General features: G+C 45.4%; 1 protein-coding gene across 1 annotated transcript in view; it reads left to right on the top strand.

Annotated features, from left to right (window-relative positions):
• Window positions 1-3660, top strand: part of LOC126418821 (molybdenum cofactor biosynthesis protein 1-like) — a 117922-nt gene extending 114262 nt beyond the window's left edge. The window contains exon 6 of the mRNA XM_050085765.1: window positions 3587-3660. The gene's annotated coding sequence lies outside the window, so the exon portion shown is untranslated. The remainder of the gene's footprint in view (window positions 1-3586) is intronic.
• The last annotated feature ends 12030 nt before the right edge of the window (window positions 3661-15690 follow it).

The following is a 15690-nucleotide window of genomic DNA, read 5'->3' as shown; positions in this document are numbered from 1 at the left end:
TTGCATCGGGATTGTACACAAAAGGGACAGTGCCGACTTAAGTAGAAGCAGAGTGAATCGTCTAAGAGTTTGTGCTTTGAGCGGCTTCTGGAAGACCAGTATTAGATTCCGATGCACCAGTGCAGGTGTACCGTATTCCTTGGACCTTCACATTGACCATTAAACACAAATATTACATCAGGGTTGAATACAAAAGGGACAATGCCGACATAAGCACAAGAAGAGTGAATCTTCTAATAGTTTGTGGTTTGAGGGGCTCCTGGGAGACCAGTATTAGATTTCGATGCACCAGTGCAGGATGACTGTATCCCTTGGACCTTGGCATTGACCATGAAACACAGAAATTGCATCGAGATAGAATACAAAAGGGACAATGCCGACTTAAGTACAAGAATAGCAAATCTTCTAATAGTTTAAGGCTTGATCGGCTCCTGGGACACCAGTATTAGATTCCAATGTACCAGTGCAAGTTTACTGTATCCCTAGGACCTTCACATCGACCATGACACAGACATCGCATCGGGATTGAATACAAGAGGCACAATGTCGACTTAAGTACAAGAAGAGTGAATCTTCTAAGATTTCCTGCTTTGAGCGGCTCGTGGGAGACCAGTATTAGATTCCGATGCACCAGTGCAGGTTTACTGTATCCCTTGGACCATCACATTGTTCATGAAATACAGAAATTGCATTGGGATTGAATTCAAAATGGTCAATGCCGACTTAAGTACAAGAGGAGAGAATATTCTAAGAGGTTGTACTTTGATCGGTTTCTAGGAGACCAGTAATAGATTCCGAAGCACCAGTGCAGCTTTACTGTATCCCTTGGACCTTCACATTGACCATATAACACAGAAATTGGATCGGGATTGAATACTAAAGGGACAATGCCGACTTAAGTACAACAGTATGAAATCTTCTAAGAGTTCGAGGTTTATCGCCTCCAGGGAGACCAGTATTAGATTCCGATGCACCAGTGCAGGTTTACTGTATCCCTTAAACGTTCACAATTACAATGAAATACAGAAATTGCATCGGATTGAATACAAAAGAGACAATGCAGACTTAAGTACAAGAAGAGTGATTCTTCTACGAGTTTGTGGTTTGAGCGGCTCCTGGGAGATCAGTGTTAGATTCCGACTCATCAGTGCAGGTTTGCTGTATCCCTTGGACCTTCACATTGACCATGAAACACAAAAATTGCATTGGGATCGAATACAAAAGGGATAATGCCGACGTAAGAACAAGAAGAGTGACTCTTCTAAGAGTTTGTCCTTGAGCGGCCCCTGGGAGACCAGTATTAGATTCCGTTGCACCAGTGCACGTTTACTGTATCACTTGGACCTTCACATTGACCATGAAACACAGAAATCGCATCGGGATTGAATACAAAATGCACAATGCTGACTTAAGTACAAGAAAATTTGATCTTCTAAGAGTTTGAGTTTAGAGCGGCTCTTGCGAGATCAGTATTAGATTCCGATGCACCAGTGCAGGTTTACTGTATCCCTTGGACCTTCACATTGACCATGAAACATAGAAATTGCATCGGGATTGAACACATAAGGGACAATGCCAACTTAAGTACAAGTAGAGATAATCGTCTAAGTGTTTGTGCTTTGAGCGGCTCCTGGGAGACCAGTATTAGATTCCGATGCACCAGTGCAGGTGTACTGTCTCACTTGGACCTTCAGATTGACCATTAAACAGAAATATTTAGTCGGGGTTGAATACAAAAGGGACAATGCGTACAAGAATATGAAATCTTCTAAGAGTTTGAGGTTTGATTGGCACCTGGGAGACCAATATTAGATTCCGATGCACCAGTGCAGGTTTACTGTATCCCTTGGACCTTCACATTGACCTGGAATCACCGAATTTGCATCGGGATTGAATACAAAAGGAACAATGCCGACTTAAGTACAAGAAGAGTGAATCTTCTAAGAGCTTGTGGTTTGGGCGGCTCCTGGGAGACCTGTATTAGATTCCGATGCACCAGTGCGGGTTTACTGTAACCTTGGACCTTCAAATTGATCATGAAACGGAGAAATCGCAACAGGATTTAATACAAAAGAGACAATGCCGACTTAAGCACAAGCAGAGGGTATCGTCTAAGAGTTTGTGATTTGAGCGGCTCCTGGGAGACCAGAATTAGATTCCGATGCACCAGTGCAGGTGTACTGTATCCCTTGGACCTTCAGATCGACCATTAAACACAAATATTACATCGGGGTTGTATACAAAAGGGACAATGCCGACATAAGTACAAGAAGAGTGAATCTGCTAATAGTTTGTGGTTTGAGGGGCTCCTGGGAGACTAGCATTAGATTCCGATGCACCAGTGCAGGTTTACTGTATCCCTTTTACCTTCACATTGACCATGAAACACAGAAATTACATCGGAACTGAATACAAAAGGGACAATGCCGACTTAAGTACAAGAAGAGTGAATCTTCTTAGAGTTTGTGGTTTGAGCGGCTCTTGGGAGAATAGTATTAGCTTCCGATGCACCAGTGCAGGTTTACTGTATCCGTTGGACCTTCAAATTGTCCATGAAACACAGAAATTACATCGGGATTGAATACAAAATGGTCAATGCCAACTTAAGTACAAGAGGAGAGAATCTTCTAAGAGTTTGTGCTTTTGATCGGTTCCTAGGAGACCAGTATTAGATTCCGAAGCACCAGTGCAGCTTTACTGTATCCCTTGGACCTTCACATTGACCATATAACACAGAAATTGCATCGGGATTGAATACTAAAGGGACAATGCCGACTTAAGCACAAGCAGAGGGAATCGTCTAAGAGTTGATGCTTTGAGCGGCTGCTGGGAGACCAGTATTAGTTTCCGATGCACCAGTGCAGGTGTACTATATCCCTTGGACCTTGAGATTGATCATGAAACAGAGAAATCGCAACGGGATTGAATACAAAAGGGACAATGCCGACTTAAGCACAAGCAGAGGGAATCGTCTAAGAGTTTGTGTTTTGAGCGGCTCCTGGGAGACCAGTATTAAATTCCGATGTACCAGTGCAGGTGTACTGTATCCCTTGGACCTTCAGATTCACCATTAAGCAAAAATATTACATCGGGGTTGAATACTAAAGGGACAATGCCGACTTAAGTACAAGAAGACAGAATCTTCTAAAATTTTCTGCTATGTGCGGCTCCTTGGAGACCAGTATTAGATTCCGAAGCATCTCTTAGCTCCGCGCTCTCTTAGCTTCTGACCTCGGCCCCGAGTAGTCGCTCCTCTAGCCTCTGCCTCTCTGATGAGCAGACGGCAACCCCTCTTGGGGCTGCTCAGCCCTACGTAGGCACCACTGTACCATCATTACAAGAATAAACTGGGTCCATTCCACTCAATTAATTTTCATTTTACAACGCCCTCCGCTCCTGACTTCTATCCTGACGAACAAATGGTGTCAGAAGTGGGATGCGACCCACCTTACGGTTGTAAAATCAACTCATCAGTTGAGTATGAGTACTACGAAGGGGCCGAGTTTGAGCAATTAAGGGAAACTAGACCGAACGTGGCGAGGCTGCAGCGCGCCATGCACGTGCCAGCCGGGCGCCTGCGTTGCAGAATGTGCGTGGCCGCGCACTAGCGCGCCACAAGCGTGACGCAGTTCGCCGCCGGACGCGAGCCGAGGAGGGTCCGCGATGCAGTCACGCTCGCCGCCACCGCCGCCGCCGCTGTCCGTAGCTGCCACGGGTCACCGCCTGCGCCAGGGTCCGGAGTGTGGCCCTCGCGCCGCCCCGCCGTCGCAGCTGTCCGTGCTGTCGCCCGCCGCCTGCTGCGCCCACGCGTGATCAACGCGCCTGCCGCCGCTCGTCGACACCGCCGCCGTCCGTCGTCTGCACGCCACCAAATAATGTAAGTCGCTAGCGACGCTACGGTGGTGTAGATGCCCACACTATTGTAACATGCCGATCACCAGGCAGCAATCGGAGGCAGGAGCAGCCGGAGCGGATGAGGATCCCCTCTTGGCGCTGCAGTCCCAGTTAAATCAATTAATTCTGACTAACGCGGAGCTTAAGCAACAGATAGATGATCTTAAAATGGCTTCTCCGCAATCTAATGTTGCTAAGCCAGTGCTAGTGGAAGAACAGCCGAAGCAGGTGATTCCACCACTCACTAGTGCAGAATCACCTGTGGCAGTAGCCACCTCAACTTTGGTGCAGAGCTTCCCAGCAGTAGCGTTTATTCCGGCGTTCGCTGGAAAGCCGCACGAGGATATTCAAACGCTTGTCCAGAATATCCAGGACATCGGAAAGCTTTGCGGTTGGCCAGATGAATTTCTCTTAAACGTGATGAAAATGAAACTCACCGGCGAAGCGCGGAACTACGTGCAGTCGGTCGAGAGCTTGAAAAATGCCCCTACCTTCCAGTCCCTTGCAACAGGGTTGATTGAAAGGTATAAAGACAAACGTGGTACTAGTTACTATCGCGACTTGCTTTCCACCCTCAAGCAAAAAACGGGTGAAGATTTAGAAGCATTCGCGGCCAGGATTCGAAGCGTTGCATGCCACACATACGCACGAAGTGCCAGTTCTGCTCGTAACGAAGTTCTGTTGGAAGAATCAGAATGTCGTGCGATAGACGTGTTTATTCGTGGCATAAACCCTCAAATAGGGGGCGAAATCAAGGTAGCTTCCCCCCGCACCTTACACGAAGCCGTGCGATTAGCACTCTTGAGAGAGGAGGCGAGCCGATTTGTGGCCGTCTCCGCGCGGCAAAGTGAGCCCCGACGTGTCTTTTCGAACGATACTAAGTGTGGGCGCTGTAATAGACAAGGACATGTGGCAGAGCAATGTCGCGTGCCATATTGTCATCAGTGCAGGAACATGGGCCACCAAAGCGTGCATTGTCCAAATAGTAGGCCACAACCGCCTGCAAATTCCAGGCGAAATGCAAACCAACCACAGAATTCGGGAAACGGCCGCGGGGCAGGAAGTGCCACCCCTCCCGGCCCCCGTTAAAAATAGTGACCCCCCTAGTTGATAAGGGAATCACGCAGGTGGCAAGCGTGGTTGTCGATGGTGTTAGAGGCCGCAAACCAATACGCGTGCTAATTGACACAGGCGCACAGATCAGCTTGGCATTTTTATCGAAGAGAGATAAAAGAACATTGCAACCGCCGCGGTACCATATCAGTGGTATTGGTCCCGGCATAGTGAAACCTGATGGAAGCTGTTGCGTTGAGTTCATGTTGGACTCCACAGAATATGCTTTTACGATGGAGGTTGTACGAAACAGGCGCATGGATTACGACATCATCCTAGGAAGTGACTTTCTGCGTCATTTCCAGGGGGTTATTGACTATAGGTTAAATACCGTCCAATTCGGCGACAACGTGCACCGTTTTGGACGTGACTGCACGTTGCGGGCGAGCGGAACTGGGAAAAAAGGATCCGTTTCCCAAGTTTCAGAGTCTCCCGTAACGATGCTAAAAGCCGATAATCCCGTGGAGATACCAGAAGGCACAGGAAAGATCCTTTGGGTGCCTGTCGGGATACGTAAATCCGAAGAGGTTCATTTCTTGGTAGATCCACTCTGCCAGAATGAAACTCTTGACCAGATGCAGGTCCACGTAAAACGTAGCCTGTGCAAAGCGCAGCAAGTACAGAAAGAAAATTGCGTACCCGTGTGTTTAGACAATTTTAGTCACAAGCAAGCTTTCATACCGCGTGGTACAGTATTAGCCAGCTTACAGGTTATCCCAGAAGATGAGTTGTCAAAGAGAACCCCTTCTCTGAAAAAGAAAAAGACTGCTGCCGCCTCTCAACGCCTTTTGACAATCACGTCACATCTGACAGATAAGTTTGAAGCTAAGCTTAGTCACCTCCCACTGCATGAACAAAAGCTAATAAATGAAGTATTGAATGAGTATTCATGGTTGTTTGAAGACAGGAAATATTTACCAGCAACAGATCTAATCCAACATGAGATTCCAACCGGAAATGCTAGGCCAATAGCTCAAAAAGGGTACCGAATTCCCTACCATCTTCAGTCAGTGGTAGAGGAAACTATACAACAGCAACTAGAAGCAGGAATAATACAACCCTCTTCTAGTGCGTGGTCTAGCCCAATTGTAGTCGTTCCAAAGAAATCTATAGACGGAGAAAAATCCTATCGCCTCTGTGTAGACATGCGAGCAGTAAACAAAGTTACTACTCCAGATCATTATCCATTACCCCGGATCGATGAAACACTCGATCGTCTGGGCAATTGCCGGTACTTCACAACATTAGACATGCGCAGTGGGTATCATCAAATTCCAATTGCCCCTGAAGATCGAGCTAAGACAGCTTTTGTAGTTCCTGGCGGCTTATATGAATTCTTAAGGATGCCTTTCGGGCTTCGCAACGCACCAGCAACCTTTCAGCGATTTGCAGATCTGCTATTACGTGGGTTGAAACCTACTATGTGCCTTGTGTATCTTGATGATATAATTATATTTTCAAAATCCATTGCTGAACATGCTGAACATCTACGCAGTGTACTGTTGCGCTTGCAAAATGATAATTTAAGCTTAAAATTAGAAAAATGTTCTTTTGCTCAATCACAAGTGCAGTATTTAGGTCATGTCATCAGTTCCAGCGGAGTCAAACCAGATCCACGATTAACTGAAGCAGTAGACACTTTTTCTATTCCAACAAATTTAAAGGAATTACAATCCTTCCTTGGCCTTGCAAATTATTACCGCCGTTTTGTTAAAGATTATGCTACTATTACCAAACCACTTACTAAATTGTTGAAAAGGGATACTCCTTTTGTTTGGACGGATGAATGTTCGACCGCCTTTCAAACAGTGAAAACTATTTTAACTAGTTCACCTCTACTTGTTTACCCAGACTTCGCTGAACCTTTTATTTTATCTTGTGACGCATCTGATTTTGCTGTAGGATGTGTCCTAAGCCAAGTGCAAGATGGTGAGGAAAAACCCGTTGGGTATGCCTCTCGTCAACTGAATAAAGCAGAAACTAATTACAGTACTACAGAAAACGAATTGCTTGCCCTTCTTTTTGGAATTAATTATTTTAGATGTTACCTCTATGGTCGCAAATTTACAGTTCTTACCGATCACTCTGCTCTGCAGTGGTTATTGAATCTTAAAGACCCTAGCAGCAAACTTATGCGCTGGGCTATGAAACTGTCAGAATATGATTTTGAAGTTCGGCACAAGCCTGGTCGGTTGCATCAAAATGCTGATGCGTTAAGTAGAAAAGTGCGTGTCATTGAATCAGATGAGGTATCAATTGAAGAGTTAAAAGAAGCACAGCAGGTGGACGTTCAATGTCAAAGATACGCCACCTTCCCAGAATTTGAAGTAATAGACGACCTTTTGTATCGAAGAACTCCACATGGGAATCGTTTGGTAATACCGGAATGCTTGCAGCAACGTATAATACGGCAATGCCATGATACCATCCAAGCATGTCACAGCGGAAAACGCGCTACGAACGCTCGAATTGCGACACGTTATTGGTGGCAATACCGACAACGTGATGTGGACAGGTATGTAAGATCTTGCCTGCCGTGTGCACAACGAGCACAAAATAGGCATCCGCGAGTGCCGCTGCAAACACTTCCTCAGGCATCTTCACCCTTCGAAATTCTTGCTTTAGATTTCCAAGGTCCTTTTCCACAGTCGCAACAAGGTAACAAATACATTTTGTCTATTATTGATCACTTTTCACGTTATCTAATTTTGGTTCCCCTCCCCGACATGACAGCTGAAACTGTGGCGAGAGAGTTTGTAAATCGTGTGATACTACCTTTTGGAAGTCCTGATGCCATTTTAACGGATCAAGGAACCAATTTCATGTCTGCTTTATTTGTACAAGTTTGTAAATTATTAAGAATCAAAAAATGGCGTACAACTCCCTTCCATCCTAAAGCCGACGGTCGCGTTGAACGCGTACACCGTACAATTTGTAAAATGTTATCCTATTATGTTGCAAAAACGCACGCTGATTGGGACAGATATGTACCGTATATTTCTTCGGCATACAACACCCGAATACATGAATCCACAGGGTATACCCCTTACGAAGCTGTGTTTGGACCCCCGATGAATTCGCCGTTCGAAATAGACAAACTACCTCAAGGTGTAGAAATAAAGGAAGTATGAGGTTTAGCCCGCCGGCTAAAAGCGATCTGGTATAAGGTAAAGAGGAATAATATCAAAGCTACTAATAAACTGTTGCACAGGCAGAACAAAAATGCTGTTTTACCGACTTATCAGACAGGTGATTTATAGTTACTACGAAACCCGGCAATCAAAAAGGGACGAACTAAAAAGTTCTCTCCCCGCTTTGAAGGCCCGTATCGGATTGTACGGTTGACCTCACCAGTCAATGCAGAACTGCAATTAACCGATCGTACGGTGATAGTGCACTTTGACCGCCTGCAACCTTACCACGGTAGGGCTGTGTCACCACAACAGGTCGCAGCCCCCGATCCGCCTGTGTCACCTCCACCTCAAGTAGAACAAAAACGAAATAAAAAACGGAGGAGATTACCTCCACAGGGTTGTAGATACCCTCTGCGGAATCGACACCCTTATGGGTTGAGGTCGCGTGATTAATCACGCCTAGTTAGAGTTTTATGATATGTTCTATTGCAGCTTAGTTTAAGTCATTTTCTCCAGGGACTTGGAAGCAAGATGTGCCTGGCCACCACGGAGTTCCCAGCCATTCTCAATTGTCAGTTTCCAGTCCGGTCATGTATTTTTGCTCATTTTTATATGTATGATTATGTTTTATGTTTTGCAAGCAATGCCACGCATTAGACGTCACGCAACTGACTTGCTTCAAATGCAACCATTACACTTGGTGTTGGCAGAACCGCGGCTGCTAACTCCGAATAATATTCTTCAATGTCCTCTATTGCCATCTATTTGGCAAACCAGTACATGTGGAGTATTTTTACTCCGAGCTTTTCTTAATACTTGTTACGTTGACGTCTAGTGTATTGAACTATATGTCCTAGTTCTGTATTTGCTGCAGCTATTCGTAAGTAATCGGAACAGATAAAGCCAGGACTTGAAATGCATACGCCTCGTACGCTTTGTTTACGGGACCAGCTGTTGACGGGGCAAAACATCAGCTGTCGCCTCCCCTCCTCTTCAGCGCTGTCCCGTCTCCTCGCCAAGAACTGGCCAGCGGCCATCATTCCTTCTCAGCCAGTAACAGCGCTCCGCGCGATGACGTATCTTATCACCACGTGCGCTGCCGCCTCCAGCGTCTCAACACGCAGCGCGTCCGAGTAGTTACAAAAACAAACCGCAAATTACTGCCCTATCCTCCGTGTATGACAGACTACAATGCACTTACCATCAGTTTATGTAACTAACAGCCTTTTTTTTTTAAAAAAAAAAACTCTTATGCTAGATAATTAGAAATTTGTAATTCATCGTTATTTCTGGTACACGCTAAGCGCGTGATATTTGTCGCTGCAGTAGCGACCGGTCTCTCGCGGCTACACGCCTTCTCACATAACCGCTGACGTGCCGTTGCCTACTCCGCACCTACGCCTGCGCTGCGCGCTCGCTAACAGCTCCAGGCTGGTTTCTTTCATGCAGCCGGAAGCCACGGCAAACAAAATTCATTCAAACATCCCAATAAATCTTAACATAAATATTAAATAGATGTGATTCATTGTTTAAATTCTTTTCCTCGTTTTGTTTCACATTAGCTGGATAAATCACACGAAGTTCTTAACGATTTACATTATTCTGCATACCTTAGTCTGCCAATCCTATAAGTGAAATTTCACTACTGCTTTCATTCATTGTATGAGTTACAAACTACAGCCCTAACCCTCTTACACATCGAACTGCCTTGGACAAGGCCAGATATGGGCAAACCAATACAATGCCACGGGTTTTTCACGCTACTGACGAGGCACAAACGACCAATCGTCCGGGCTTCCGTATATGGGTGGACGATTGTTCCTTGGTTGCTACGCAGTTATTTTTGCCCTCCCCATTTATTTTACTCTACCGCCGTGGTTATTGTTCTATCCTGTTTTCCTTCTTCTGTCGATGAGGAGGCCCCTACAACATGTTAGGTACCCTCTTCCGACAGTACCGGTCTTTTAGTCTTACCACCATTTACACCGAGATATTGCTCTCCCTTGTTGCAGTCTTGCCCCAAAATATCGGCCGATGATCCATTGTGAGATACGTACTTTGCCTCTAATTAGCCGGTGATGTAAGCGCTACGGGAACTGTGCCTAGTTGTCCTTTCAGTTCAATTTGTTATCGTCAGTTTTAAAACTAACACACACGCAGCCTAGCAGCCAGCCCCAGGTGGCCAGTGTTACATGTTAACGTTGAGCGTTCCGACTACTTACAGCATTATTATTATACATCATTGTGTTTTTATTTTCCTGTCAATATATATCATTGTGTTTAATTATGTCATTATGCTAGCGCTAGTGATTTATAGTTCATGATTTTCATTTTATGTAGTGTTATGTACTGCGCGCACAAAAAGTGACGCTATTTATGCATGTATGCTATTCTAGCTTCAGAGCTATTTTTATTGCTTGAACAGTCGACATTTCCCTAGTACAGCAGGTCGCTAATAACGCCGCTGATACTTTTATTACATGTATCGCAGGAAACCCACGCGTGCAAAGCAGGAAACCCATGTGCCTACACTAATTCTTAGTAAGTCAGACGGACGCCCTTAGGCCCGCTGAACCACGGTATCGCAGATAGCTCCAATGCACTGCCTACCCCTCAATGATTAGACAGGTTGCCTTAGCACTGTCCGCAGGTTGCCCCATTGCCCTGCAAATTATATAATCATCAATCCAAGTCTGCAGATTGCACTAATGCACTGCTGAACCTAATAGTCGAGTCACTCGCAGGTAGCTCATAGGCACTGCGAACTTGTACTTACACGTCACCGAATCCTAGGCTCCTCGGTTGACCACAAAACAATTCATACATCAATTACCGTGAGACAATTTGCGCTCACACTACGCCTTTGGCACTCAACCACAAATGAACTGAGCCCCAGACGCTCTTTTATTACATTTTACACAACGCCACCTTCTTCTAGATGGCAATTCCATTGCAAAATCATCGGATTCTGCCAAAGTTTCAGATACCGTTCCCCAGATGGCAGCCTTTTCCGTTGCTGAACGGATTAGTTGCTTTTCACCGTCTGACAGTGCAAACTGCACTTTTAAGAACGATGTTGTTATATACACACACTGTCGGATTTTACTGACGTAGTCCCTTATGCACTTCGTCAACTTCCCCTGGCGGATTTCGTATCCGATTCGGAAGTTTATGTTCGGGAAATATTCCCTTTATCTTATTTCTTGTCAATTATTATTACTTCAATGTCATGTTTTATTGTTATCAATTTATAGTTATGATTAATGTTAGTACCCTTTATGGTTATACGCTATTTTTGTGTCATATTCGGTATTCCCTTTTAAGTTTCATTGTTTCTCGACTGGAAGTATCTCTGATAGCACCTATTGGCCTTCAATTCGTATCCACCATCAGCTACCATTAGTCACACATTTACACAACACTTCATACGCCCAATAACAACTTACAACACACTCACACTGTTCATATCCACACAACCTTGGTGTAACTCGTTGATGTTACCAGAGCTCTATTGTCATATACTAAGTACATGAACAAGGCTTTTATGGTTCATGCCCTCCGCTCTTCGGAAGGGGAAAGGGAAGTACGTACGTATGTACGTTATGTTCAGTAGCAGTTTCTTTTAATCAACAACGTAGTCAATTTACCTGTTGAACACTTAAGTTGTTCTGTTAAAATGGAATCAAACGTCTTTGTGACATCAGCTATTTGTGTATTATTGCTTTGCAATAAACTGTTACTTTTAAGTTGCACTTACAATGTCTTAGTCTCGGACGCAGAGCCACTAGCGCTCTCTGACGCTGTTATCTGAGCTCAGCACTCTGCCGGCTCAGCGCTGATAAAGCTGCGCTGCGCCGCCTCCACTGCTTCACACCCAGCCTCTGTATTCACGAGCAACAGACTCGCTCTCGCTAACATTCATTTCCGACTTCTATTGACCACTTCTGTAAGTAAAGATCCTTTGATTATTGAGTTAACTTGAGTTGTCCTACCCTCATTCGGGTTTTCTACAGCTGAAAAACCACTCAATATTATTTCTGAAATTTATGAAGTACTTCACCTGTTTCGCCGTGTCGAACCTTAGCGGGGTGGGTGCCCCTGCGTAGTGGCCAATGCGTGGGAGGTGCCTAGGCTGTGCAGGATTACACCGCGATCACAGGATTCCTTCTCATTTTATTCATTCAAAAGAAAAAAAAGAAAAAAAAACTTTCTTCGTACAAAATCTCAAATTAATTGATGACACTTGGCCTTCGTCCCATAGCAGGTAGAAAAATTTTTCCAGCGAGTTACGCTTAGTCTGCGCTGTGTAGTACTGCCTCCGCGTTCAGCGTCTTTTTTTGCTGACGCGTGATTGATCAGCGGATACTCGGTGTCGAATTACACCATTGTCTTGCCGCCTTGCTACCCCCACGGCTGCCAAACTGTTGGTTGGCTGCCGTGATTCTACTTCGTGGCCTTCTTCATCAGTGAGCGTGACTGAATGGGTCCATCGTCGCTACTTGCCAGGTAATTATTGCTACAACGTTGTACCCCCTCTGTCATCTCTGAATTACTCATCAAGTAAGCCAGGAAATTTTTACTTGTAGGGTCACTAATACTTTCTCTCGCAGTCGACCGTTATCAACATTGGAAGCTGAAAGCAACCTCCCCTTTTACTATGCTGCGTTGGAGGTCCGACTTACCCGTAATTCGGACGGTATTCGGATGCGAATGAGGTTGCCAATCACGTGCGCAAATTGCGAATACGAGTGCTATCAAATATACACTTTTCCAGTCTCTTGGGCTACCCTTCATCACCATGTTGTTTGGCAGACTCAAGAATTTTTAATAGTTAGTCGGAATCGACAAACTCACGCCACTCTCACTCGCGCTGAACTATCCAGTTGCTTCCATACAACACATTACTTATGCTCCACGCTAATTTTACACACTAACACTACTGAGTGCGAGATGTCACTGTTTTTAGCTGAAACTACTACCCCTCCATGTCCTCGTGTTCTAGTCTCACTTCGTCAACCAATAATTCAGCCTGTTGGCAACAGTTTTCTGTTCGCTGTTCCACAGACTGTCACCGCCAACCTGGTGTGCCACCGTTCAATGTCAGAGACTGAATCGTACCGGATAACACTGAATAATAATGGCCTAGTGTATAATAGTTCAAAATGTGACGTATACGCTGCTTCTATGAGGATATCAGCTCAATTGCACTCCACCTTTCATGTCACCATTCCCACATTTACCTTATACCTTCCTGAACTCTCTTTTAAAATCCATCGCCATGAGAAGCTGAAGAATTTACCGAATACCAATGATTCAGATCTACTCCAATCGATCAATCATCTCCTTACCCAGGAACACAACCAAGTTGCTCTTGACCGAGTGGCCTCACATATTGCTGATTGGCACCAAACCAAGCGATTAACCACCGTTGTATTACCCAGCGCTGGTTCGGTAATCATCACTGTAATAATTCTGATTATAGTATCCTGGATACTCTGTAAAAGAGGGTTTTGCAAATGTTTCACTTCCTTCCGAGAAGTAGTACCACCCCCACAACCTGAAGGTGAATATCACACCTGAAACTACCTGCCAACCTTGGTGCATGCGATCAGGCATGACCCCCCCCCCTTCCCCCCCCCCCTTAGAATTAAGTTGTAGTCTAGGTGTCAGGTCAATGAACTAATTTTGTAATGGATTTGTATTTCTATGTAAAGTCTATGGAATCACAATTTAACTGTCGAGTTTTAACCCTCATGTAAGTTATTTTGTTTTCTCTTTCAATTTTTGTCATTTTGTAATGTTCTCATTCACCCACTTGGGCAATTACCATTGTAATCCTAGATTTAAGAACTCAAAGTAATATTACGGGGAAAACCCCCTTGTGACTATTAGGCCTGGGAGCATTCTCTCACCCCCACGAGGGTGGAGTGTTTCAGTGTGCTGTGCTCCGGTGCCCCTCATCATCGCCTGGGTACCCACCACCACTGATACCGCTGACACACATTCACAGCATGGCGCCGCCCCACTGCCGTCGCACCAACTTCACAAGTTTGTTATTCAAGAGCCTTCCTTCAGGCCCTTCAGGCCACTTTGTAACATTTGCACATATCACTATGTTATGGGACTCTTCATAATGATCATATATTTTTTAAATGGAATAATCGATTAGAATAAGCTCATTCATTTTCATCCAGAGAGCCTTCTTCGGAAGGGGAAAGGATGTGCAGGGAGGAGACCCCCAAGAGGGATCATTGCCGACAAAATTTTATTTAAATAAATTTTCAATGCGTAATGTTCGGCCGTAGCCGGCTTGGGCATACTGTGGTGGAAGGTGCTGGCCGGAAGACCATGGTCGGCACATTCCTGCCACGTGCTCCTCGGTCAGACTCAAGTCCCACTGGTTGGTTGCGCTGACGGGGGCACGCTACTAGCAAGGCGCGTTGGCGGAATCAATCCTCCAATCAGAGACTAATCGTGTGATCACGTGGGGACGCGGCCAGGAGCGGCGAGGGCGACTTGGAAACAGCTCCGCGCTCTCTTAGCTTCTGACCTCGGCCCCGAGTAGTCGCTCCTCTAGGCTCTGCCTCTCTGATGAGCAGACGGCAACCCCTCTTGGGGCTGCTCAGCCCTACGTAGGCACCACTGCACCATCATTACAAGAATAAACTGGGTCCATTCCACTCAATTAAATTTCATTTTACAACGCCCTCCGCTCCTGACTTCTATCCTGACGAACAAGTACATGAAGAGTGAATCTTCTAAGAGTTTCTGTTTTGGGCGGCTCCTGGGAGACCAGTATTAGATTCCGATCCACCAGTGCAGGTTTACTGTATCCTTGGACCTTCACATTGATCATGAAACAGAGAAATCGCAATGGGATTTAATACAAAAGAGCCAATGCCGACTTAAGCACAAGCAGAGGGAATCGTCTAAGTGTTTGTGATTTGAGCGGCTCCTGGGAGACCAGAATTAGTTTCCGATGCACCAGTGCGGGTGTACTGTATCCCTTGGACCTTCAGATTGACCATTAAACACAAATATTACATCGGGGTTGAATACAAAAGGGACAATGCCGACATAAGTACAAGAAGAGTGAATCTTCTAATAGTTTGTGGTTTGAGGGGATCCTGGGAGACCAGCATTAGATTCCGATGCACAAGTGCAGGTTTACTGTATACCTTGGACCTTCACATTGACCATGAAACCCAGAAATAGCATCGGGATTGAATACTAAAGGGACAATGCCGACTTAAGCACAAGCATAGGGAATCGACTAAGAGTTGATGCTTTGAGCGGCTCCTGGGAGACCAGTATTAGATTCCGATGCACCAGTGCAGGTATACTATATCCCGTGGACCTTCAGATTGATCATGAAACAGAGAAATCACAACGGGATTGAATACAAAAGGGACAATGCCGACTTCAGCACAAGCAGAGGGAATCGTCTAAGAGTTGATGCTTTGAGGGGCTCCTGGTAGAACAGTATTAAATTCCGATGCACCGGTGCGGGTGTACTGTATCGCTTGGACCTTCAGATTGACCATTAAGC

The sequence above is a fragment of the Schistocerca serialis genome, chromosome 9 (assembly GCF_023864345.2).
Source record: "Schistocerca serialis cubense isolate TAMUIC-IGC-003099 chromosome 9, iqSchSeri2.2, whole genome shotgun sequence".
Classification (NCBI taxonomy): domain Eukaryota; kingdom Metazoa; phylum Arthropoda; class Insecta; order Orthoptera; family Acrididae; genus Schistocerca; species Schistocerca serialis.
The sequence above is the reverse complement of the archived record's forward strand: the minus strand, read 5'-3'. Positions and strand labels throughout refer to the sequence as shown.